Source organism: Ursus arctos, unplaced genomic scaffold (genome assembly GCF_023065955.2).
Source record: "Ursus arctos isolate Adak ecotype North America unplaced genomic scaffold, UrsArc2.0 scaffold_24, whole genome shotgun sequence".
Lineage (NCBI taxonomy): Eukaryota > Metazoa > Chordata > Mammalia > Carnivora > Ursidae > Ursus > Ursus arctos.
Window position 1 is genome coordinate 17682252 of NW_026622919.1, and position 24056 is coordinate 17706307.

The 24056-nt window shown below is 42.8% G+C and overlaps 1 protein-coding gene across 7 annotated transcripts in view; it reads left to right on the plus strand.

Annotated features, from left to right (window-relative positions):
• Window positions 1-6826: 6826 nt before the first annotated feature.
• Window positions 6827-24056, plus strand: part of GJC1 (gap junction protein gamma 1) — a 37858-nt gene continuing 20628 nt past the window's right edge. For 2 of the 7 annotated variants that reach the window (XM_057317781.1, XM_026512646.4), the window contains exon 1: window positions 6827-7258. The gene's annotated coding sequence lies outside the window, so the exon portion shown is untranslated. Of the gene's footprint in view, window positions 7259-7667; window positions 7827-8141; window positions 8307-19646; window positions 23935-24056 lie in introns of those variants that run through there. The other 5 variants (XM_026512647.4, XM_057317783.1, XM_026512651.4 and 2 more) reach the window with 5 other exon arrangements.

The window sequence follows — 24056 nt, forward strand, 5'->3', positions numbered from 1 at the left end:
GAATCTAGGACTGACTGGCTCCAGAGTTTGTACTTGTAGCCAGCTTTCCACAGACCGGCCAGGCAGAAACCCTGTCCATCGAGGCCGAAGCTCAGGAATGCTAAGCAATTGTGGCACCCCGGATTCAGAGAAGAGGAAAGAACCTTCTTGCTAATAAGCAAGTGGAAAAAGATTGGAGTACACCATGGAGAGTCCCACTCCACCCCAGGCCTTTGTTCCTTCCCTAGATCCTCAGCCCCACGTGTCTTGTCCCAAAGGGGCTTTTCAAACACTGGAAATCTGTCCAGCTGAAGTCTTTCTTCTCTCTCCCCAGCACTGACTGCTCTAGGAAAAGACCCAGGGTCACAGTAGCTCCCCAGGGCCTTCACATATCCCCAGCGTCCATGGGAACTCTCCTCCCAGTCATTCACACACACTCTCCCAGGCTGCCTCCCCTGGTCCCAGCGGTGGCCTGAATTCTCAAGAGATGGATGGTCTGGGCCAGAGGCAGGGCGATGGCAATGCCTGGATGAGACAGAGCAAGAATCAGCATCAACTCCAAGCCCTTTGGAGAACAGGGGCCAAGCTGTGGAGAGGGAAGTTCAACTTCCTTGAGAGGTTCTCCCTTCTGTTGATGCTCCGATAGCATCTCAGCCCTGGATTGAAAAAGGAATAAGACACATAGTTGCTATGATTTTCTAAGCACCTGTGGGGCAAGAAACGTGCTAACTGCTTTAAAGAGGTTATTTTATTTAATCCTCACAACTCTGTAAGGTAGGTACAATTATTCCCATTTCACAGATGAAAAACTGAGGCTTGGGTTAAATGTCTTGCTCCAGGTCACAGAAAGTGACAGAAAAAAGAAGGACTAATAACTGGTCCTAAAATCAAATCTCACTGCTCTGGACTAATGGGAGAAGGATTGTAAACTGGAGGGAAAGTCTTGAAATAGAAGAAATAAAATTGCTTTTTACTTCTGAAAACACACTAAAACTTCAAGGAACAGATTTCTGCAGAGTACCGCTTCAGTTAAACAGCTAAGATAAATTATGATAACATTTTTGTTACTATGCCAAGTCTTCAATAATTATTTCTATTGAAGCATTTCTACATTAGTAATTGACTTAGTAAACCTTTTTTCCTTCCAGGTCATGTCACACTCATACAAATTCTAATTTAGAAGGGTCTAATTGAGGGATGCAGACAGACTTAATGCATCCGGAGCACAGGCCACAGGCAGACATGAGGTCAGTTAGCTGCTTGAATGACCACTCTCTGAATACTCAGTCTTTTGCCACTCAAATGTCTTTTGAGTCTATGACATCACCTGTAAAATGGAGGTGTCCATCTACCCATAGGGTCGTTGTAAGAGTCAAGTAAGATGATTGTTAGAATTCCCCCGCACACGGCCTGCTCCTCTTCCTCCCGAACGAGCAAGTGTCAGGAAACGGGGAGCAGGCTGGGGCAGAAGCGGAAAGTCCCTGACAACAGATGGAAAGCACACCACGTTCCGAGTGGTCCCAATTCAGCACGCTCTTGTCCCCCTCCAACATTCTTTTCTTTTTCAGCCTTCCCAACCCTAACTGGAAGCTTCAGGCTTGTTCTCCCTATTGTGTTGGGAGGGGGGTGGCTAGAGCTTGAAGTGCTACAGAGCTAAGGCATTGCCATGCTATGTATAGCCCAAGGGAGCTGAGGGACCAGGCAGGGAAAGGAGGGCCAGCAACTCTTGCCTTGAGCTAAGGAGTTCTGTGAGTGAGGGGATGCTGAGGAATGAACTGGACAAGGAACTGAAGATGCTGGAATTGGGGTTGGAATGGGGAGAACCCAGGCTGAAGGGCTGGGGGAATCACAGGAGAGAAGACATTAGGCCATATATAGTAGTGTTTCAGGGACTTGAGGTGCCAGGGGTGGGGGAACAGGAGAAGGCTGGGGCAGTGGAAGTTTCTAGATAACAGGGTGAGGCTGAGGCAGCCTGTAGAAAGTGCCTGGGGTAGGGAGGGTAAGACATCCCCTCCCCTAAAAGCAGGCAGTGAGTTCAAAGGACCTTGCAGTATTTGTCCAAGGACAGCCCCGAGAGCCACAGGCCTGGGGCCAGGAAAGCGCCTTTGTTACCACCAGTCTTTCTGGGGAGACTACTCATATATTTAAAAAGCTTCTAAGAGGGCGTGGATGGTAGCGATTGGAAGGCTGCATCCAACTGTAGTAATGCTGACGAGGTAGGATCACGTCTTGGTGAAGGACCAATTTTGAGCTGTGTATTGAGACACACCTGTCTCAGATGATGAATGGATGTGCCAGAGATGTGAAATGTTTTGCTGAGATCCCTGTGTTGGGTGCTTTTGAATACCCAAACTACCTGGCTTCCTCTAACGAGCACCGTGGGAGGGGACTAATGGCTTTGGAGCCCACAAGGTTTAGGCACTTCACATATTTTATTTACTCCTCACAACAGCTCCAACAGATGGATCTCTTTATCCCCATTTTACAGATGAGGAAACCATGCTCAGAAAGGTTAAGTAACAGCCAGACTGCACAGCAAGGAAACGGCGGAGCTATCCAACCAATAATGTTAACTACTATAGACCAGATTACAGTGGAAAATTAACATCACAAGTAATAATGGGACTTCATGTGCATTTCACCATCCCATTCTCACACCACTGTAGAAATGAGTAAACAAGTACAAACAGCTGGGCAGAGAGAACTTCCAGAAATTCAAAGACTGCACCTACCGCACTGCTTCTCACAAAAGCAGGGTAGTTCCTGAGCCAGCACACTGCGTTCTAGGTGCATCCAAAAGTCCTTCCCTGGTGGGTGGTACCAGAACGGGTCCTCTCCCAAATGCTTCTCCTCACCCCCATCTCCTGCACACACTTCTCCTATCCCTCATTTGCAAGTAAATTGACCTTAATTTAAAATTAGGCATTAATACACAGGAACTGCTAACTGGGCTCAGGGAAGCACTGGTGGGGGTCATCTTACTGTTCCTTCTTATACTACTTGTTATATTCAAAAAATTTTTCGACAACAAAAAGTCTGTCTCACCCGCCATCCCTGTGACAGGGAGAAACAGTATAATGTGTCCCACAGGTCAACTGAAACTGCGGGGGGGGGGGGGTTCTGGGGCAAGGGGTGTGCTACTAATACCCGCCTCCCCATTAGCACATGCAATCAAGAGCTGCTTTAACAAAAAGCTTCCTTGCTATCCAGGCTATCCAGCCCGTCTAGGGCCCGCAGGGCTTCCTGTTGCCAACGGGGAGCTTTCCAAAAATCCTACCTCTCTGAGCCTTTGCTCCCATCCCCCAGGACACAACAATCCACTCTGAGTTTATCAGCCAAGTGGGGACCCTGGAAAATGTGTAATGGAAATAGTGACACACTGGAGTCTTCCAAGTTGACCCTGCAGTTCCCAAACCACAGAGCCCCAGGGTGACTCTCAAGTTCTCAAACTGGGTTTTGATCCTTTCCTGCCTGGGCCCCATGTGAATAAAAAGGGATGCGGTTCTCACAGCACCCGCCTCCACCACTCTCTGCCAGAGGCTTGGGAACCAGACCCTTCCCTGTTTGAAGCCTGGGGCTTTTTTGTTCCTTCCCTCGGGTAGCCTGTCTCTTTGTGCTAGCCCTGGCTAGCTCTCAGTCACTCATTCACTCGGCATGGACTTGCTAAGCACCTACTATGTGCTGTGCTTTGCTCTAAAGCTGAGAGGCAGTGGTCCTGACTTCAGGGAACTCACATTCTAGCGGTTGTCCTGGTTTGCTCCAGATCCTGGTTGATGAGGGAGCAGCAGGCAAGCTGAGGACAAAGCGCAAGGTGACGCCCGACAACCCCCTCCCCCCCCAGGCGGGATGTATGTGACATTCCTCAGCCCTAAAGCTAAGGGAATGAAAAACAAATGGTTAACTTATAAAGATTACTCTCCTGCAAGACAGGAGTCTCCCTCAGTTTACAAATGTCTTAGTGATTTACAAGAAAAAAAGCATTCTTATCAATAACCTAGCTTCCAGAAGGAAATGTAGATAAAATTAAATGTCCTTATAACCTGCTGCCCATTGACCAATACTTGAGGCAGGCAGAGTATGATGTTTCTCCTGGAAGCTCCCAACTTTTTGTCCCCCCCCCCCCCAACTATCTTAATGTTAATACCTTGCTAGAGGGAAAAACAACCTTAACTTGACAATAGCAAGGCCTCCAGTATCTCTTAGGTCCTCTTTAGCATATGAAAGTTCTTCTGAAAACCTCCCTTTTCCCTTACCTCCAACTCCAAGCATATCATCAATTGCTCCTTACAACCCCAGCGTGGCTCTTTGTGCCCGCAGGTCCCAGCCCCGTGCTTTAATAAAACCACCTTTTTGCACCAAAGACATCTCAAGAATTCTTCCTTGTGGCGCCTGGGTGGCTCAGTGGGTTAAGCATCTGCCTTCAGCTCGAGTCATAATCCTGGGGTGCTGGGATCAAGTCCCGGGTAGGACTCTCCACTCAGCAGGGAGTCTGCTTCTCCCTGTGCCCCTCCCCCCTGCTCATGATTTCTCTCTAATCAATAAATGACATCTTAAAAAAAAGAAAAAGAATTCTTTCTTGGCTGCCGGCTTTGAACCCTAACATCTTTCCTACATCACTGGTGACTGCCTGGATCAGAGATCCTCTGGCTTAGGTTTCTGGCTTCAGTTTACCACCTACAACTGGATTAAAAGATGACACTAGCTGGCAAGGTGATAAAAGAAGAGTTATATTTCTGGTTTGTTTTTTTTAAACTACCTGCAGGTAAAACAGTTTAGCTTCCATGGGTCTTATTATTTCCATCTTTTTTTTTTTTTTTTAAGATTTCATTTATTTATTTGAGAGAGAATGAGAGAGAGACCATGGGGGGGGGTGGTTGGGGCATAGGGAAGGGGAGAAGCAGACTCTCCCGCTGAGCAGGGAGCCTGACTTGGGGCTTGATCCCAGAATCCCAGGACTCCGGGATCATGACCTGAGCTGAAGGCAGACACTTAACCAACTGAGCCACCCAAGTGCCCCTCATTATTTCCATCTTTAAAAGATGGAAGAAAAGATGGGGGGGGGGGCTACTGGCTTAGTAGTAAGGTAACAAATATAGAAAATGTGCTGCTCCCAATCTCCATGAGGAACGGGCAATGCTAAAAGATAGGAAGCCTTCCTCAGCAGTTTCATCCATGAACTTATAGGAAAATAATACCTAATGAACATTTAATATGTATTATTAATATATAATATACACATATATAATCAAATGTTTTGACACCACTTTATTTTTTTTTTTAAGGTTTTATTTATTTATTTGACAGAGAGACAGCCAGCGAGAGAGGGAACACAAGCAGGGGGAGTGGGAGTGCGAGAGGGAGAAGCAGGCTCCCAGTGGAGGAGCCTGATGTGGGGCTCGATCCCAGAGCACCGGGATCACGCCTTGAGCTGAAGGGAGAGGCTTAATGACTGAGCCACCCAGGCGCCCCTGACACCACTTTAAAAGCTTTTTTTTTTTTTTTTTTTTTTTTTTAAGATCTATGTTGGTGAGAGACGGTGCACCACAAGGGGCAGAGGGAGCAAATCTCAAGCAGACTCCCTGCCCAGCGCAGAGCCTGACGCAGAGCTCTATTCCACAACCCTGATACCGTGACCTGAGCAGAAACAGAGTCAGCCAACCAACTGAGCCACCCAGAAATCTGAATATGCTGCACAAAAGTGCACTATCGAAAGCGTAGGGCTCAGATGTGGTAACCGAACACACTTGTGTACTCATCCTCCAGATCAAGAATAGAACAGGACCAGTCCCCCAGAAGCCCCCTCATGCTCCCCGTAACTAACCTGGCCCCTAGGTAACCACTATCCTTATTCCTAACAGCACAGGACATTTTAGCCTGTTTTTGAACTTCATATGAAGGGAAAGTTTTGTGAGATTCATCTATCTTGTAATTATAGATTGTTCCTTCTCATTGCTGCATAAGGTAGCATTGTGTGACTACAACATTTCACCTATCCCTTCTACAGTTGTTGGACATTTGGGGGAGGGTTTCCAGTTTTTTGGCTCTAACAAATAATGCTGCTGTGAACACATTAACCCATGTAGTTCGTGTGCATCTCTACACATTGCTGTGGAATTTCCATGAAATTACAGTCACAGTGTACGCATAGGTTTAGCTTCAGTAGATATTACCATTTTTCCAAGGCAACTTGTACCAATAGAGAGTTGCACGCAGGATGTTAGTTTTAATGTTTTAATCAGCATATATAGTGATGTTGTCTCCTGTGTTATTTTAGTTTGACATGTTCTTTATTGTATTTTCATATATTTACAAGGTCCTCACACTTGTCGTTTTAAATACATTTGTAGAGAGGTAATGTGATAAGGAAGAGGGTTGGGGACAACTGGGGCATGGCGAGTTCAGTGGGGGGAGGGGGGAGGAGAACTTAAATACAGTGGCCAAGCAGATAAGGAAAATGATTCAAGCAGCTAAGTGGGAACAGTGCCTACCCTGCATAAACAGCTATTACTGAGAAGTAGCCACCCGGTGAAACTAGAGCCTCAAAGGGAGCAATTTTTCCCCCCAGCACTTAGAGAGAAGCCAAAAATCTGGATTTTAAAATTTGGCAAATAATTCATACTTTTAGAAAACATCCTAGTGGCCAAACAAAACTTTTGTCAGTGGGCCAGATGGCCAGCCCTCTGGGCTAGCCACTTAGTTCCGGCCTGGCGTTAGGGGTGGGAGAGTTTGACCTGTAGCAAGTCACCTCATTTGTTAGAGCTTAATTTCCTCTGTGGTCAAAAGGGTAAAATGGAAGCCCATCCTTTTGTATAGTGATGGTCAAATAAGATAATTCAGGAGTACAGGAGTTGTTAAACACTACAAAGTACTCTCCCATCTCCTCAGGACGCCTTCCGTTGTTATGCACGGACTCACTGTACTTAAAGCATTTGAGGAGTTTCCAGATTCCTTCAAAGCGAGGCAGTTTAAGGCCGGAGCTTCCATGCATACAAATTCTTCAGAAAGTCCTTCGGATGGGATCCTGCTGGGATGCAAGGGGTTAAGAGGAAATGGCCTATTAGGGTCTTGCTAATCTGAGAAGTCCAGGACCTCAAAAGTATCTAGAACGCCACTAAAAGCCAAGACTCAAAGGAGCTAGGATAATTAACCCGACGAGGGCCAGTGGGAGCAGAACCTAGAACGGGGCGTCAGCATCCTGATGTGTCACACTGGACCCAGGCCTCGGCGGAGCGCACAGAAGACAACTCCGGGGCTCGTAGGACCGACCTAGGATGCTCAGGTAAGGCGTGTCCTCACCGCGCCATTAGTAGCCCGCCCAAAGTGAGGCACTGGCCGCGGGGGACTGCTGTCCCGAGAACCAAGCCGGAGGAATGAACTGTCCCGGGGGGAGGTCCGCGCCCACCCAGGTCCAGACTCCACGCTGGTGGCACCGACACGCTCGGCGCCCCCGGGACCGCCCGGGAGCGCGCGAGGGCCCGACCGCAGAAAGTTGGGCGCCCGCGCCGCCGCGCGCACGCTCCGGGGCGCCCCCTCCCACCCGAGCGCCACGTGCCGCGCGCCCCCTGCTCCCAGGCCGCGGCGGGACGCCCCCGCCCCCACCGCGGCGCGTAGTGCGCAGGCGCCTCCCCGCGGGTCCGGGCGGCGGGAGCGGGAGGCGGCGGCGGGAGCGGCTTCGGTCTCGGCTGGAGACTGAGGAGAGGGCGGCGGCGGCGAGAGTTGGAGGAGAGGCGCGGGTGGCGGCGAAGGCGAAGGCGAAGGCGATGGCTACGCGGGGCACATGAGGCGGCGGCCGGCGGGACGGGCCGAGGCCCGGCGGAGGAGGCGGCTCCGGGGGAACACGCCGCCCGGTGAGGGGCGGCCGCGGGGTCGACTGAGGAGCGGGCAAGGGGTGGGGGCGGGAGAACTTGTGGGGAGGCTGGAGGAGGGGCCGGGGGGGGGACGCGGGGAACCGGGGTCGCGGGAAGAGTGCGGCAGGGGGGCGGGAGGGGCTGCTGCCGAGACTTCCCGCCGATCCTGGAGGGGCGTCTGACCAGCGGCCCGCCGCTGCTCCCTGCGTGCCCTCCCCCTTTGTCCCTGGGCGCGCGGTTCCCAAATTGGGAGGGAAACGGCTCGGGGGTGGGTCCGGGCGGCGGCGGCCGCGCCGGGCGGGCGGGGAGCCCGGAGGACCCCGGGCGCGCACTTGGGCGGCGCTCGGAGGTGCTCGCAACTCCTCGGGGCGGTTAGGGGCGCAGGGCCGCGCCGGGGCCGCCCCTCGCCGCCGGGGCGCTTCGCCGGCTGGTCTTTGTCTCCCGAAGCTCGGCCCCTGACATCTCTCCGGGCGGCGTGCGGTTCGTTTGACTCCTTCTAACACCGCTATAGGGACTCCTGCCTCCCGCCAGTGTTTTAGACAAGATTTAAGTTCGAGGGCTGGAAGGAGGGAAACGGGGGGCCGGGGGAATGGCGCGGTCGCCTCTTGATTAACATGTTTCCTTTACTTGAAATGATTTTTTTTTCCACTTCGTGAAACTTTGGACGACTGTTTTGTTTTCCCTTCGATCTGCAGATTCGAAATTAAGAGAAGGCGCTAAAGCTGCGATTGTGGCCAGTTGTGTGGTTGGTGGCTGCGTTTGGAGCTTTGAGTTGAAAGGATTTACGTGAATGTGTGGTTTAGAATTTGCGTTGTTTTCCTTCCCTTGCGATTGTTTCTAAGATTGGGATTACGTTTTCTTTGCGAAGCGGGCGAGTTCGGATTTATCATTTGAAGGAATGTTTGTTCATTGAGAACCTGCAATGGTAACAGATTTCATTGTGCTCACGCTTTATTATGTTAGCATCAAGACCGTACTTTGTGGAATCGAGTAAATCAAGATAGAATAAGTTCTGGATAAGCGTAATCTTGTGCCTGATTAGTCTAAAATTATTATACGTTCGTGTTGTGTATACTTTCGAGTGAATATATGTGAAAGCGCTATAAAAATCAAGCTGTATAAATGAAGGGGATTTTAATTCCTGATAAACGGGGAACAGCATATCTCGAGTACATCACATATCTGTAGGAAAGGGGTTTAATAATGTATTTTAGGGATCAAATCCTTTACCCCCTAAAGAGGGTTTAGGTATTATTCAGAGTAAGGATGCAGAAAAATAAACTTAATTCCAGAGCTTCTGACTGAATATATTGTGAATTGTGGTTACCACGTTTCCTGGAGTTTTGTTGGCTTTATTTATTTTTTTTTTGGAATTTAGCATAGTGTATTGCAGTTGCTTTAGATTTCTCAAGTGCTATATGATGGCAGAACTGAAGAAATGAACTGACTCTTATGGGTAAGAGGTGAAAAGCTGTAGTAAACAAATCTGCATCTTAGTGTTAGCCAGATCTTTGTGAGCAGAGAGTATTGTAAGGAAAGGACATTTTGAAGAGAATACGTAGGAGCTATATGGAAGTTCTACCTATTTTATTCGTTCTGATCTGTAATGGTTTGGTGCTGTTTACTGCTTGTCTTAAACTGTTGTGCACTTTTCCAAAGTATTTCAAACATCCTTTCTAAAAGTTAATGCTCTTAGCTTCTTTTTTAGGTTGTGTGACTTCAGAATTGGTTTTCTGTCTGTGCTGGGTAGCCACCACAGCTCTCTCAAAAAGGAGCAAAGGACCCAGAGACTTTGAATTCAGTTCATGAAGGTAGAATTGACTTTAAGCCTTCAATCCAAAGGATTTAAAAAGTTAACATATCTTCAACATACCAATTTTACTTAAATACTGTTACCCTTACTAATTATTTTTATTCCCATTTATATTTGTATTATATTTATATTATATTAAATTAGCAAAAGGGAAGGAATAGAGGATCCTTCTCTGATTAGCTGCACCACCACCCTAGCTCCAGGCTCTCCTATCAAGTCAGTAATTGGGATCCTAAAATACAAAATGCATAATTAAAATCTAGATATCATTCTCTTAATAAATGCGTATTTTGTTCCATGCCTAATTCAGTGCAAAGAGATGCGGTCCAAACACTGGGCTTTTTATTTGTGGTTTGTTCACATTCAAAGTAAATGAGCTGTGTTCCCTTCTTTTTTTCATTATTATTAGTCTGGATAGTTAGTGCATCTGGGAGTATACTTACTTATTTTCAAATTGGTGTTGTGTGTGGTTTTTTTTTTTTTTTTACTTGCAAATGTTTGTATTTATTTTTATTAATTGGTGCTTATAGCATAGAAATGTGCGGCTCCTATCCAAAATATCTGATAGAAATTTAGGCAAAGAAAAGTGGGATTACTTTTTTTTAAGACCATTTCTTTGAAAATCCATATGATAATAGATTTTAGGTGATATCATTAACCTAAAACACAGTTCTAAACCGTTAATATCAGCTAAGTGCCAACAGTTTTCAGACCTGCTACTGCAACTGATGAGTTTAGTTTTTGTGGAAATAAAGACCTATTCTTTTAAGTCTAAACATTGCTATTTTCTACAGCTCTTTAGAATGAGTGACCAGACAATACTGGCTGGCATAGTAGTAGTACATTCTTGAATTTTGCAAACATTGTAGGGGTTGACAGCCTTCAAGTTTGTCATTGAAACCTGTGTGGAATGTGTTGCCCAAAGGGTTTTTTCCTCCTCAGGACAGAGATGAGATCTCTTTGCAGATACCGTTTTATTTCTAAGAAAAGAAGTGTTCCGTGGAATGAGTAGAGCCCTCAGTTAAAGTTTGTATTTTTGAGCTATGTTGCTTGTAGCACCAGCACAATTTGGACAAAAGTACTCTGGTAGCAGTTCATTCATTCAGTGAACTTTTTTTTTCCGTTCAGTTATTTGCTAGAATGCTCGATGCTAAAGATGAACACTGTGTGGTTTTTGCTCTCAAAGTGCTTACAGTTTAACATGCTGAAAGGTTTAGCAATTTAGAAATTCTCTGAAATCTTTGAAACAAAAGAAATGTACAGGATTTTGGAGTAAGTTTTTATGTTTTTTCCCAACAGAAATAGAATAAACTTCATACATCCCAAATATCCTCTAATCTGTAAACTGTATTCAAGTCTCATAGTTAAAAAGGTTATTTTCATCTGCATCTTTGTATGATATATCAGTTTTGACTGAATTTATTGTTACTTAACTGAGTTACAACATTTCTTTTGGGAATGATCAGAATAAGGTAGATCTGGACTTCTGTTTTTAGGGAATTCCCTTTGACTCATTCTTGGACCTCAGATTCCGAAATGCCCGTTTCAGAATAGGTGTTTATTTTCAGTTATTTATTTATTTTTAAAGATTGTATTTATTGGGACGCCTGGGTGGCTCAGTTGGTTAAGCGTCCGTCTTCAGCTCAGGTCATGAACCCAGAACCCTAGGATTAAGTCCTGCATCCGGCTCCTTGCTCAGTGGGGAGCCTGCTTCTCCCTGTGCCTCTTCTACCTGCTGCTCTCTTTGCTTGTGCTCTCTCTCTCTCTGACAAATAAAATCTCTTTTTTTAAGATTTTATTTGATTTATTAGAGAGAGCGAGCGTGTGCACGCCATCACGAGAGGGGAGGGGCAGAGGGAAAAGCAGATTCCCTGCTGAGCAGGGAGCCAGACATAGGGCTCGATCCCCAGACCCTGAGATCATGACCTGCCTAAGGCAGATGCTCAACCAGCTGAGCCACCCAGGCACCCCAATAGGTGTTTATTTTGATTCAAAGTTTTCCTTTCTGAAGTACTCTTTTCTCCTGGCTTCTGATTTTTCCGCCTTGCTCTCTGGCTATTCCTTCAGGTTCCCCCCCTCATCCACTTGTACCAGATCTTTAATTGATGATCTTTCTCAAGTCTTGGTCCTCTAATTTCATTCATTATGTGGCTTCAGTTACAGTATGTATTTTGAATACTCCCAGATTTTTGTCTGCCTCCCAAACTTCTTTTCTGATCCCAGCTGCCTACTCAACATCTCTACTTAGCCTCAGAGGTACTTTGAATTGAGATGCCCAGACTGATCTCTTGATCTTGGCTCCAAACCTAGACCTTCTTCACTGTACCATTTCATTAAGTGGCTCTATCAACAATTTACTGAGGGCAGACTTGTGATTTTTCTCTACCTTTAGTCTCCCCATCCTAGTCTAAGCCACCTTTTCCTAAGACTATTATAGTCAATTAAAAATGGTCTTTCCGGGGCGCCTGGGTGGCTCAGTCGTTAAGCATCTGCCTTTGGCTCAGGGCGTGATCCTGGCGTTATGGGATCGAGCCCCACATCAGGCTCCTCTGCTAGGAGCTTGCTTCTTCCTCTCCCACTCCCCCTGCTTGTGTTCCCTCTCTCGCTGGCTATGTCTCTGTCAAATAAATAAAATCTTAAAAAAAAAAAAAAAAGCAGTTAAAGACCTACTGAATCAAAATCTTCAGGGTTGAGGCCCAGGAATCTGCATTAAAAAAATGGTCTTTCCACATTTGCTCTTGTTTTTAAAAGGGGGGATAGTATGAGATACTTAGAAAAAGTAATAATACTACAATAAATACTTAACATAACCACCTTGCAGCTTAGGAAAATAAAATATTACCAGTAAAGATCAGGTGTTTCCTCACTTGATTGCATCCTCCTTCCCCCAGCTTCCATTGTAGACCTTGCACTAAGTGAATTCATTATTCCTTTGCATTTCTTTATACTTTTACTATATACCCTATATCCTCATCTATTCTCACAGCAGCTAGAATTGTCTTTATAAAACAAATCTAACCAGGTCACTTACCTGAAAACTTGTTTTCCCTTTAAGGCCTTCCCTCTTCATTTAACAAGGTGTGATCTGGCCTTACCTACTTCTCCAGCATCACGTCTTTGTACTTACTCTCTTGTTGTTATGAGTGGTCTGGCTTGCTGATTTTTTTTTTTTTTTCTTTTTTTCTTTCTCCCCCCCCCCCCCCCAATTCCTTAAAGGTTCAGAGCTCACCCAAGGCCTTTGTACATGCTGTAGCTAATTCTGCCTTCCAATTCGGCCTGGAAGGCAGCTCCTCGATTCTTCAAAATATGCTTAAATATCACTTTTGCGGAGAAATCTTTTCTGATCCTCCTAGATTCGGTTAGGGGACTCAGTAACATACCCTTACAGCACCCTGCACTTCTCTTTTATAGGGTTTATCACAGTTTTGATTGTACAATGCCTATTTCACCATTAGATTGTTTTGTATATTTCTTAAAGTCAGGAGTAATATCTGTCTTGGGCAGCCCAGCATCACATCACCTAGCTCATAGTTCATTTTGGTATTCGATAATTACTTGAGTGCTTACTTAGTGATTTCTCTTTTATTTATAGCAAAGTAACTTCTGACAAAGCTTTTGTTCTTCTAATTAGAGGCCTCATTATTGGGGCACCTGGGTGGTACAGTCAGTTGAGCATCTGATTCTTGGTTTTAGCTCAGGTCATGATCAGGTTTAGCCCCACATGGGGCTCTGAGCTCAGTGTAGAGTCTGCTTGGATTTCTCTCACCCCCTCTCTGCCCCTCACACCCTCTCTCTCTCTCTCTCTCAAGTAAGTAAATAAATAAAATCTTTATTTTTTGGAAAAGAAAAAGCCCCATTATTTTATGTTTCTTGCAGTATTGGTCTTATATGCCAATACAGTGCTAGTTCCTTGGAAATAGCCATGGCCTGAGCAATCTCGAGCAGTTTTAATTGACCAAAAATACAGTGGTCTCCAGTGGTATAGTATACACAATGCGTACACTTGCCTCCCAGGAAAATAATCATAGCTGGCTTAGGCAGGCTGTCAGATGTAATAAAGAAATTGAAGATTATAGGTTTTTCTTTGACATCCTGTAGCTAGTTCTGATTTTCATTTCTTCCTATTTGCTGGGCCAGGCTTCCATATAATTAATGTCCCAAGAAACTGGGACAGTTTATACATTAAGGCCAATGTTGATAGTTTTGCACTTGAGTATTTTACTTTGTAGACTTTTTAAAAAATTGCTTTTTGAGGTAGGTAATGTATTAGGTATTATAAAGTTCTAAAGGTATAAGAGGATTTGCAGTGAAAAGTCTTCCTTTATTCTCTTCTCTCTCATTTTTTTTCTGCTGAAGCAATTATTATTTACCCGTTTTTGTGAATTCCCCTAGAGGTATCCATGGGTTCAGAAATTCTCCACACATATACATAAATGGGAGCATATCGTATGCACTGTTCTACAACCTGCATTGTGTACTAATGTATCTTAGGTTATTTCATATCATGAGAGATAGCGTTGTCTCATACTTTTGATCAGATGTGCTGTAATATGTTTACCCAGTCCCTTCCTGATAGACTTTTAAATTGTTTCCAGCACATTATCAGCAGTGCTTCAGTGAATATTCTTGTACATTATTTCCTATGTCTGTGAGCATATTTGTTAGATTAACATTGAGAATTGGAATTGCTGGGTCAAAAGGTATGTGCATTCTTCATATAACCAGTTCACCCCATCACAGTAAAGCACAAAGAATGTCACTTTCTATACACTCTTCCTTGTCAATGATCTGTTATCAATTCTTTAATCTTTTCCTGTGGGATAAATGAAAAGTAGTGTGTTGCTGTAGTTTTAATTTGTAAGTCTTTAATTACAAGTGATATTACATATCTTTTCATATTATCGAAAACCATTTGTATTTCTTTTTCTGAGACCTCCATATCCATTGCATGTTTTTCTATTGAGTGGTCTTTTTGTTATTGATCTGTTAGAGTTCTTTATGTGTTAGAGAAATTAGCCTTTTATTCTGAGAGCTGCAAATCATTTTAAGCATTGTGTATCTTTTGAGTTGTTTATAGTATTTATTTTTTGCTTTCCAAAAATTATAGTGTATAATTGGTCATTTCTTTCATTTGACCTCAAGGTTTTCTATCATTTTAGAAGTCTTCTCTACTCAGATCATTAAGAAAAAAATATCCATGGTTTTGTCTAACTTCCATTGTTTTTTGTGTTTTTTTTTTTTTTGTTTTTTCATTTTTTTTAAGGAGTGCTTGGCATATAGTAAGCCCTCAGTACACGTTAATGCTTTTTTTTAAAAGATTTTATTCATTTGAGACAGAGAGATACACAGAGAGAGCATGAGTAGGGGGAGGCAGAGGAAGACAGAGAAGCAGACTTCCCACTGAGCCAGGAGTCCCACGTGGGGCTTGTGAGCTGAGCCGAAAGGCAGACACTTAACTGACTGAGCCACCCAGGCGCCCCCAGAATGCTCTTAATAGAAGTTTATTTCCTACCTGGGGTACGTGGGTGGCTCAGTCAGTGGGGCATGTGACCCTTGATTTGGGGGTTGTGAGTTCAAGTCCCACACTGGGTGTAGAGCTTATTTTTAAAGAGAAGAAGAAGAAATTTCCTACTGCACTTTATTTGCCTCAGGAAACTGTTTTGTTTTGTTTTCCTTTGTGGTTTGGAATTACATACCTATCAGCATGGTTTTTTGAGGTAGGAAAATGGAGATGAGATCTATGCTCAGAATATGGTCTTACTAGATTCCAGTTTAGCTAATCTTCAAAGCCTTAAAGTAATAGATTATTTTGTTTTAAATAATTCAGCATGTTAACATTTAGTATTTTCTCTCGGGAGAAATCTCTTGAGTTTGTACTGAATCTCATGGGCATATTCTTATCCCAACAGAAGAATCCTTGATATGAAGGAGAAAAAAATGAAGTGGAGTGATTAGGACAGAAAGTATGAGTTTTATAACATTTTCACATGTCAAGTAAAGATTTACTAGAACTCACTTATAATGGAGACTGGGAGGCGCCTGGGTGGCTCAGTGGGTTAAGCGGGTGACTTACGGCTCAGGTCACCATATCAGGGTCCTAGGATCAAGTCCTGAGTTGGGCTCCCCACTGAGTGGGGAGTCTGCTTATTATTCCTCTCCCTCTGCCCTTCTCCCTGCTCGTTCACTTGCTCTCTCTCAAATAAATAAAATCTTAAAAAAGATAATGGAGACTGGTTAAGTTTTTGGTGGCTATTTTAATAATCATTTTCTCAAATAAAGGTAACTCTTTCCAAATAGTATCAGACATTTCAACAAGCAGCAGGTAGTAGTGGCAACAACTATATATTTCAAGGGAATATTGGGTATGTTAATTTTCTGTGTTGCTTCTGGACCATTTTAAAAGATTTTTTTTTTTTTATTTATGAGAGAGAGAGAGAGTATGCAAGCAGGGGTTAGGGTTGGAGGGAGAGAGAGAAGCAGACTCCCTGCTGAAGGCCAGACTGCCCGACTGACTGAGCCACCCAGCCACCCCTGGACCATTTTATAGTGAGTTTCTAAAGGAATGTAAAGAGCAGCATTATGATGATAAGCTGCTGTATATGACATCATGTCAGAATACTACTCTTCGGGACACCTGGCAGGCTCAGTTGGTAGAGCATCTGACTCCCGATCTCGGGGTCATGAGTTCGAGCCCCATGTTGAATGTAGAGATTGCTTAAATAAACTTTTTAAAAAACTGTAAAAAAATAAGAATACTATCTTTTGATATATCCATACAAATTACGAATTATCCTCTAGACTCTGTTTTACTCAGGAGTGGAATTTTACCTAAGTTCTGTCTTGGACCCCCTTTATGCAGGGGGGTGTAGTAACTGTATCAAAGGCTTTATGAGATAGTTTTTCTGATATATCCACTACTTAATTAGGTCTTTATGAATGCATGCAAATATGAAATTTGTGCCCCGACCTACTTGTTAAATTTCCCTCAGGGCTTTTTTTGCATAGGAAAGCTTTGCCAACTCCTTTATTACATGTTTATTGTAGAAAATACTGAAAAGCAAATAGAAATTGTTCGAAGGCCATTGTCAATGTTTGTGTATTTCCATTCAGGTATATGATATTACTGGAGGATTTTTGTTTGTCTGGCTTTTCTCTCCTTACTACATAGGAGCATTTTCCCACATAATGAAATACTCTTTTTAAACGGGTCACAAATTGGGGCTTTATCCAGCAGGTAGATTATCTGGCTTAATATTATTTAAATGTTGGGGTGCACAGTCAGTTAAGTGTCCCCAACTCTGGATTTCGGCTCAGGTCATGATCTCAGGGTTTTGAGATTGGGCTCTGCACTGTGCATGAAGCCTGCTTAAGATTCTGTCTCTCCCTCTGCATTCCTCCCGCAAAATATATATAATATATATTTTATAATATATATTATAATTTATGTATGTTATAGTTAGTTGCTAACGTGAAAGAAAAGGAGACAGGAATGTAAATTGATAGCATCCCTCTTTGGAAAAGTAGTAACCGATGGAAGCTGACATGACAATTTGCTTCTGCATATTCAACAGGAATTCATACACATATTCACCAGAAGACATATATGGAATGTTCATAGTAGCATTATTCATAATATTCAAAACTGGAAACTACTCAAATGCCCATCAGCAGTAGAATGGATAAGTTATGATATATTCACACAACAGCAATATAGTAAAGCAAAGAGAATGAACAGACTAGAGCTAAATGCAGCAAAATTGGTGACTCAACAGATGCTGAACAAAAGTCAGACACAAAAGAGTATATTCTTTGTGATTCTGATGCAAGAAAGTCCATTTTGTATGATTCCATTTATATTAAGTTCAAGAACAGATAAACCAGTGGGTCTCAGTGTGGTATAATATTGTTCCCCAAGGGGGATTTGGCAATGTCTGGAGACATCTGTGGTTGCCACAACTGGAAGAGACCAGGGATGCTGCAAAACACCCTACCATGCATAGGACAGACTCACAACAAAGAACTATCCCTGGGCTAAACTAACTTATACTTTTAGAGGAAGGATGGTGGTTTCCCTTGGGTAGGAAGGGGTGTGATTGTGGCTCTGGGTGAGTGGTAATGTTTTGTTCCTGATTTTAGTGCTGGTTACAGGGATGTATTCAGTTTGTGACAATTCATTGAACTGCATGCTTATATTTAAGCACCTTTCTGAAGGTATTTTCCACTTCAGTCAAAAATTTGTTAAAAAAAAAAAATCAGGGCACCTGGGTGGCTCAGTCAGTTAAGCCTCTGCCTTTGGCTCAGGTCATGATCCCAGAGTCCTGGGATCGAGCCCCACATCAGGCTCCCTGCTTGGTGGGGAGTCTGTTTCTCCCTCTGTCTCCCCGGCACTTGTGCTCGTGTTCTCTCTTTCTCTCTCAAATAAAATCTTTAAAATACATAAATTTAATATATTTTTTAAAATTGTAAAAAATCAGACTTCACATAAACATCCAAGTCGAAGACTTCTTTTAAAAGATATGAAAGTCTTAGGGGCGCCTGGGTGGCACAGCGGTTAGGCGTCTGCCTTCGGCTCGGGGCGTGATCCCGGCATTATGGGATCGAGCCCCACATCAGGCTCCTCCGCTGTGAGCCTGCTTCTTCCTCTCCCACTCCCCCTGCTTGTGTTCCCTCTCTCGCTGGCTGTCTCTATCCTGTCAAATGAATAAATAAAATCTTAAAAAAAAAAAAAAAAGATATGAAAGTCTTGGGGCACCTGGGTGGCTCAGCTGGTAGAGCCTCCGACTCTTGGTTTCAGCTCAGGTCAGGATCTCATGGGTTGTGAGATCAAGCCCCAGGTCTGCCTCCCTGCTTGGCAGGGAGTCTACTTGAAGATTTTTCTCCCTCTGCCCCCACTTGCATGCACATGCTCTCTCTCCCCCTCTCAAATAAATAAATAAATCTTTGAAGAAAAAAAAAAGATACAACAGTGTGTGGTAACTCCCATAGCTGTAGCTAATAAGCAGTAGCCCCCACTTTGGTTGGTATGTTTTCCAGGCCCCATTTTCCTATTTCGGTTACTTGTATTTGCTCACTGGTATCTAGGCATTTAAAAAATGTCTTAAACATGGGGCTCCTGGGTGGCTCAGTTGTTAAGCGTCTGCCTTCCGCTCAGGGCGTGATCCCAGGGTTCTGGGATCGAGCCCTGCATTGGGCTCCCTGCTCCGCTGGAGGCCTGCTTCTTCCTCTCCCACTCTCCCTGTTTGTGTTCCTGCTCTCGCTGGCTGTCTCTCTCTCTGTCAAGTAAATAAATAAAATCTTTATAAAAAAATGTCTTAAACAGCTTGAATGAGATGTAATTCATACACCATAAGTTAACCTATTTAAAGTGCACAGTTCAAAAATTTCAGTATATTAACAGGGTTGTGTAACCATCACCACAGTTTAATTTTATATTTTCATTCCTCCAAAAAGAAACCCCCTACTTATTAGCCATCACTCCCTGTTTCCCCCTACCCCGTCCCTTTCAGGTCTAGGCGGCCACTAGTCTTTTTTCTTTTTCTTCTTCTTCTTCTTTTTTTTTTTTTTTTTAATTTTTTTTTTTTAGATTTTATTTATTTGACAGAGAGAGACAGCCAGCGAGAGAGAGGGAACACAAGCAGGGGGAGTGGGAGAGGAAGAAGCAGGCTTCCAGTGGAGGAGCCTGATGTGGGGCTCGATCCCAGAACGCTGGGATCACACCCTGAGCCAAAGGCAGACGCTTAACGACTGAGCCACCCAGGCACCCCGGGATCCCTATTCTAAAATACGATTTATAGTGTGGTATTTTGTCATGAGGTTATATCCTAAATTGCATAAAATTTGTTTTATATTGGGCATTTATTTTAGATAAATTACTGGATGTGAAATTACTGATCAAAGGATATAAATACTTTAATATTTTCTCCTCCTTTTTTTTTTCTAAGATTTTTTTTTTTTTTTTTTTTTAAGTAATCTCTGTACCCAGCATGGGGCTCGAATCCACGACCCCAAGATCAGGAGTCGCATGCTCTTCTGACAGCCACCCAGGTGCCCCAGGATGTAAACACTTTAAAGTTCCTGATAAATATTAACCAAAAGTACCTCCCAGAGAGGTTGTACCAGACTGCCCTCACCATCAATAGATTATAGTATTTTTTTTGCAGATTTTATGTTATAAACCTAGTCATACTGGAAATGTTACACATTTTTTATTTTGTCTTCGACATGTTCATTCTCCTAGACTTACCATCGTTCAGACAGTTGATTTGATGTAACTCAGGCTGTTTTGGACAAGTGTACCAATACTGTCCTTTTTTACATGAAGACAGTACCACTTAGGATGTGAATGAATGCATTATCCAGGTTCCTCATACTTCTCCAGCTGGTTTCCTGAAGGTTCTTAGATTCAAATAGAGTGGCTTTTTGCCAGCACAAATTGACACTTCAACCCACAGTGATGTATTTTGTTTCCTTGTTGGTTAAGAGAGTCAAGATTTCAAACTACTTTCTCTCCACTAGGTTTTATAATTTGACTCAACAAATTATATCGTGTTTCTCAAATATTGTCCATAGCCAAGAGCTCTTTTGGAAACAAGTTTTTATGTTTGTAATACATCGATTACTGTTTGCTAGTGAGCTGCCGTAATGCTTTTGCTTAGACATTGTCACTAGCTAGTTATTAAACATCTATTATCGCTCATGCAGAATTAACTTCCACTTAAAACATTCCAGTTAAACAAAACTTCATTGTAAACCCTTTAATTGATTCCTTGTCTCTGCACATAAAGCAGTCTCATTGAGGAGCGTGAGTCACTCGCACGATTCTTAGTGGGTTGCTCAGCTTATGATCTGGGATACCCAGATAGTTCATACTTGAGAGTCATGGTGAGTCAATATTGAAGTCTTTTAGCTTGATTCAACCAGATTTTCTGGTGTGACTGTTTGGGAAGTGCCTTTGTGACAATTTGACATCTTATCATTGTTTAATTTCACTGCATTTATTTCACCTCTTTCCTGCTCCCTTAGAGTTCTGCATTCCACATAATTTGTTGGTTGTTTTTATGAATTTTATTCTGCCTGAGGTGATTTTCATCAAATGTTAATAGACGGGACCTTAGAAATCATCTGATATTCTGTATGTATTTTACAATTGGAAAGAAATAACTTATTCCTGAAGCGCCTGTTAGAATCTCTCGGCTCCTAGTTCAGTGTGTACTTCATCTTGGTTTCATAAAATTCAAGGTTAGGAATGACTATTCTAGAAAGTTAATTTTAGTTCATCCTGGACTTTGTTTTTATTTTAAAAAGAAATTAAGATCTTAAAATCTGGTCTATGATAGATTTGGGGGATGTTTGTTTTTTTAATTAGAAGGACATTAAAACTTGGGTCCGACCCATTTGGACTTGGTTGTTGGATTTGCAAACATTTAGAATAGCACTGCCTACTTGAAAATTTTTAATTTCCTGGTTATTATAGTTTAGTAATAGTAAAAATTGACAAGGGACAAGTTATTCGGTTTTTTAGTTGATCTGAAACCCTTGGGAGTTTTTTTAACGTGCATACTAGAGAGTCATTTCCAAAGATATATATATGAAAGTGATATTTTTGGATTAACAGTTGTTTTTGTGGCCAACATAATAGTAGAGAACTTGCAGTGAAAAAATGAATCAGATAAACTGAAAAGTAAAGCATTTCCCTATAGTGTCACTACACTGTAAAATGTTTAAACTTTAACAGATGATTCTAGTTAGCTTCCTCTAATCCTCTGTTGCTTAGCATATGTAACTGTACATTAAATATCTCTTGAATACAACTATAGTTCTTAAAGTGTTTGTAAATTTCCTATAAACTACTAGATTGCAAGCTTCTTGATGGTAAGTACCAATTGCATGAATGAATTTTGTCTAAAACTTTTATTTTTTTTTAAGATTTTATTTATTTATTTGACAGAGACAGCTAGAGAGGGAACACAAACAGGGGCGGAGGGAGAGGGAGAAGCAGACTCCCCACTAAGTAGGGAGCCCCACGCAGGGCTCCATCCCAGGACCCTGGGATCATGACCTGAGCTGAAGGCGGATGCTTAACTGACTGAGCCACTCAGGTGCCCCATAGTCTAAAACTTTCTTTATCCGTTTTTATTGTGGTAAAATATACTTAACATAAAATTTATCATTTTAACCAATTTTTTTTAAGTGTACAGTTCCGTGGCACTAAGTAAATTTACATCGTTGTGCAGCCATCTCCTGAACTTCTGGATCTTCCCAACAGAAACTGTACCCATTAAACATAGTTCCCCATTCCTCTCAGCTCCTAGCGATCACCATTTTGTTTTCTGTTTCTATGAATTCGCTTATTATTGCTCTCTCATATAAGTGGAATCATGTAATATTTGTCCTTTTGTGACTTCTTTCACTTAGCATAATGTTGTCAAGGTTCATCCATGTGTCAGAATTTCCTTCCCTTCAAGGCTGAAGAATATTCCATGGTATATTAACAAAATGTCCTATTTTGATTATTCATCTGGCAGTGGACACTTGCGTTGCGTCTACCTTTTTTGGCTCTTGTGAATAATTCTGTAAACATGGGTATACAGAATCTGTTTGAGTCCCTACTTTTGTTTCTTTGGGTATATACCCAGAAGGAGAATTGCTGGATCATATGGTAATTGTATATTTAGTATTTTGAGGAGATTGTAACCATGCTGTTTTCTCTGTAGCAGCTGCACCATTTTAGATTCCCAAAAGCAACGCCCAACAAAGGTTTCACTTTGTCCACAGCTTCGTCAGCACTTGTTCTGTTCTTGTTCTCTAATAGACATCTTGATGGGTGTGATGTGGTATCTTATGGGTTGTTGCGTTTTGTTTTTTTTTTAAGATTTTATTTATTTGTCAGAGAGAACACAAGCAGGGGGAGCGGCAGGCAGAGGGAGGACACTGAGCAGGGAGCCTAATATGTACTCCACCCCAGGACCCTGGGATCATGACCTGGGCCGAGGGCAGACGCTTAACCAACTGAGCCATAGGCATCCCAGTATCTCGTGTTTTTATTTGCATTCCCCTAGTGATTGTGGTAGTCTAAAACTTCTTACAGTTTAAACTCCTATTAACCCAAACTTTGTTTCTTAAAAAATATGTTGAAATCATTGGTGAAGGAGTGAGGAAACCAGCATTCTCATACTCTGATAGTGGAAATATAAATAGGGAACAGCTCTTTGGAGGGGTGATTTGGTAATACAGATCAAAAGCCTTAGAATTTTTGGAGCTCGTGGGCAAAGAAGTTGACCTTTTCTTGTAAACACACACAGAAAAATTTTTCACAATCTTTAACAACTGTTGATCAGTAATTTTTTTGGAAACGTATCCTAAGTCTGTAAGTGGGTTTGTGTACAAAGTTGAGTATTATAACAAACCACTGTAAACAACCTAGATGTTCATGCATAGAAGATTGGTTAGATTCTGAATTCAGTGGGCCTGGAAGTGGGAGTTGTTAGTAGGACATGGGAATTAGCACTTTGAACATTGCCTTCTGGATAATTCTGATGAAAGTGGTCTGTGAACCACATTTGAGGTACCTTTACTGATCACTACTTACATCCTTATATTTCAGGTTCCCTGGTATGCTAAGACCCTCTGCAAACTGGTCTGACTTCCCTGTTCAGCCTTCTCTACAACTACTTCCCAGACATCCTCCGTCATATTTCAGTCTAAGAGGCTTCTTAGGCAACTTCTCACTCACACCATTTTCTCTGATATAATTGGAAGCTTATACCTTTTATTCATAGGAATTGGTCTCTTTCCCTTCTCTGAGGTTTTTTTGTGGTTTTATTATTTTTTTTTAAAGATTTTTTTATTTATTTGACAGAGAGAGCACAAGGAGGGGGAGCTAGAGGGAGAGGGGAGGGAGAAGCAGGCTCCCCGCTGCGCAGAGAGCCCGACACGGGGCTCCATCCCAAGGACCTTGGGATCATGACCTGAGCCAAAGGCGGACACATAGCTGACTGAGCCACCCAGGTGCCCCCTTCTCTGAGTATTTTCACATTTTGTACTTTTATACCATTCATTGTATTCTGTCCTGAAATATGATTGTATTAGTGAACATGTTTTACATTTTCTGTACAAATTGATTCAGATCTTCTGTTTAATATAGCACACATTCATTGAGTGCTTTTTGTGTCCTGGGCAGCATACATACCAGGAGCTAAGTGTCCAAAAAAATTTAAAGAAACATGGACTTTCTAGACATCAAGGAACTCATATTCCAGCAGAAGAAACCAGTATCACTAATGTTGATTTAATAGGGTAAGTCCTGATATTGGGTGAATGAAGAATTATTAATTATGGGCTTTCGGGGGCAGGGAGATTAATTGAGGAGGTCAAGGAAACTTGAAGTGATCTTTGAGCTAGATTTTAAAGGATGAAAT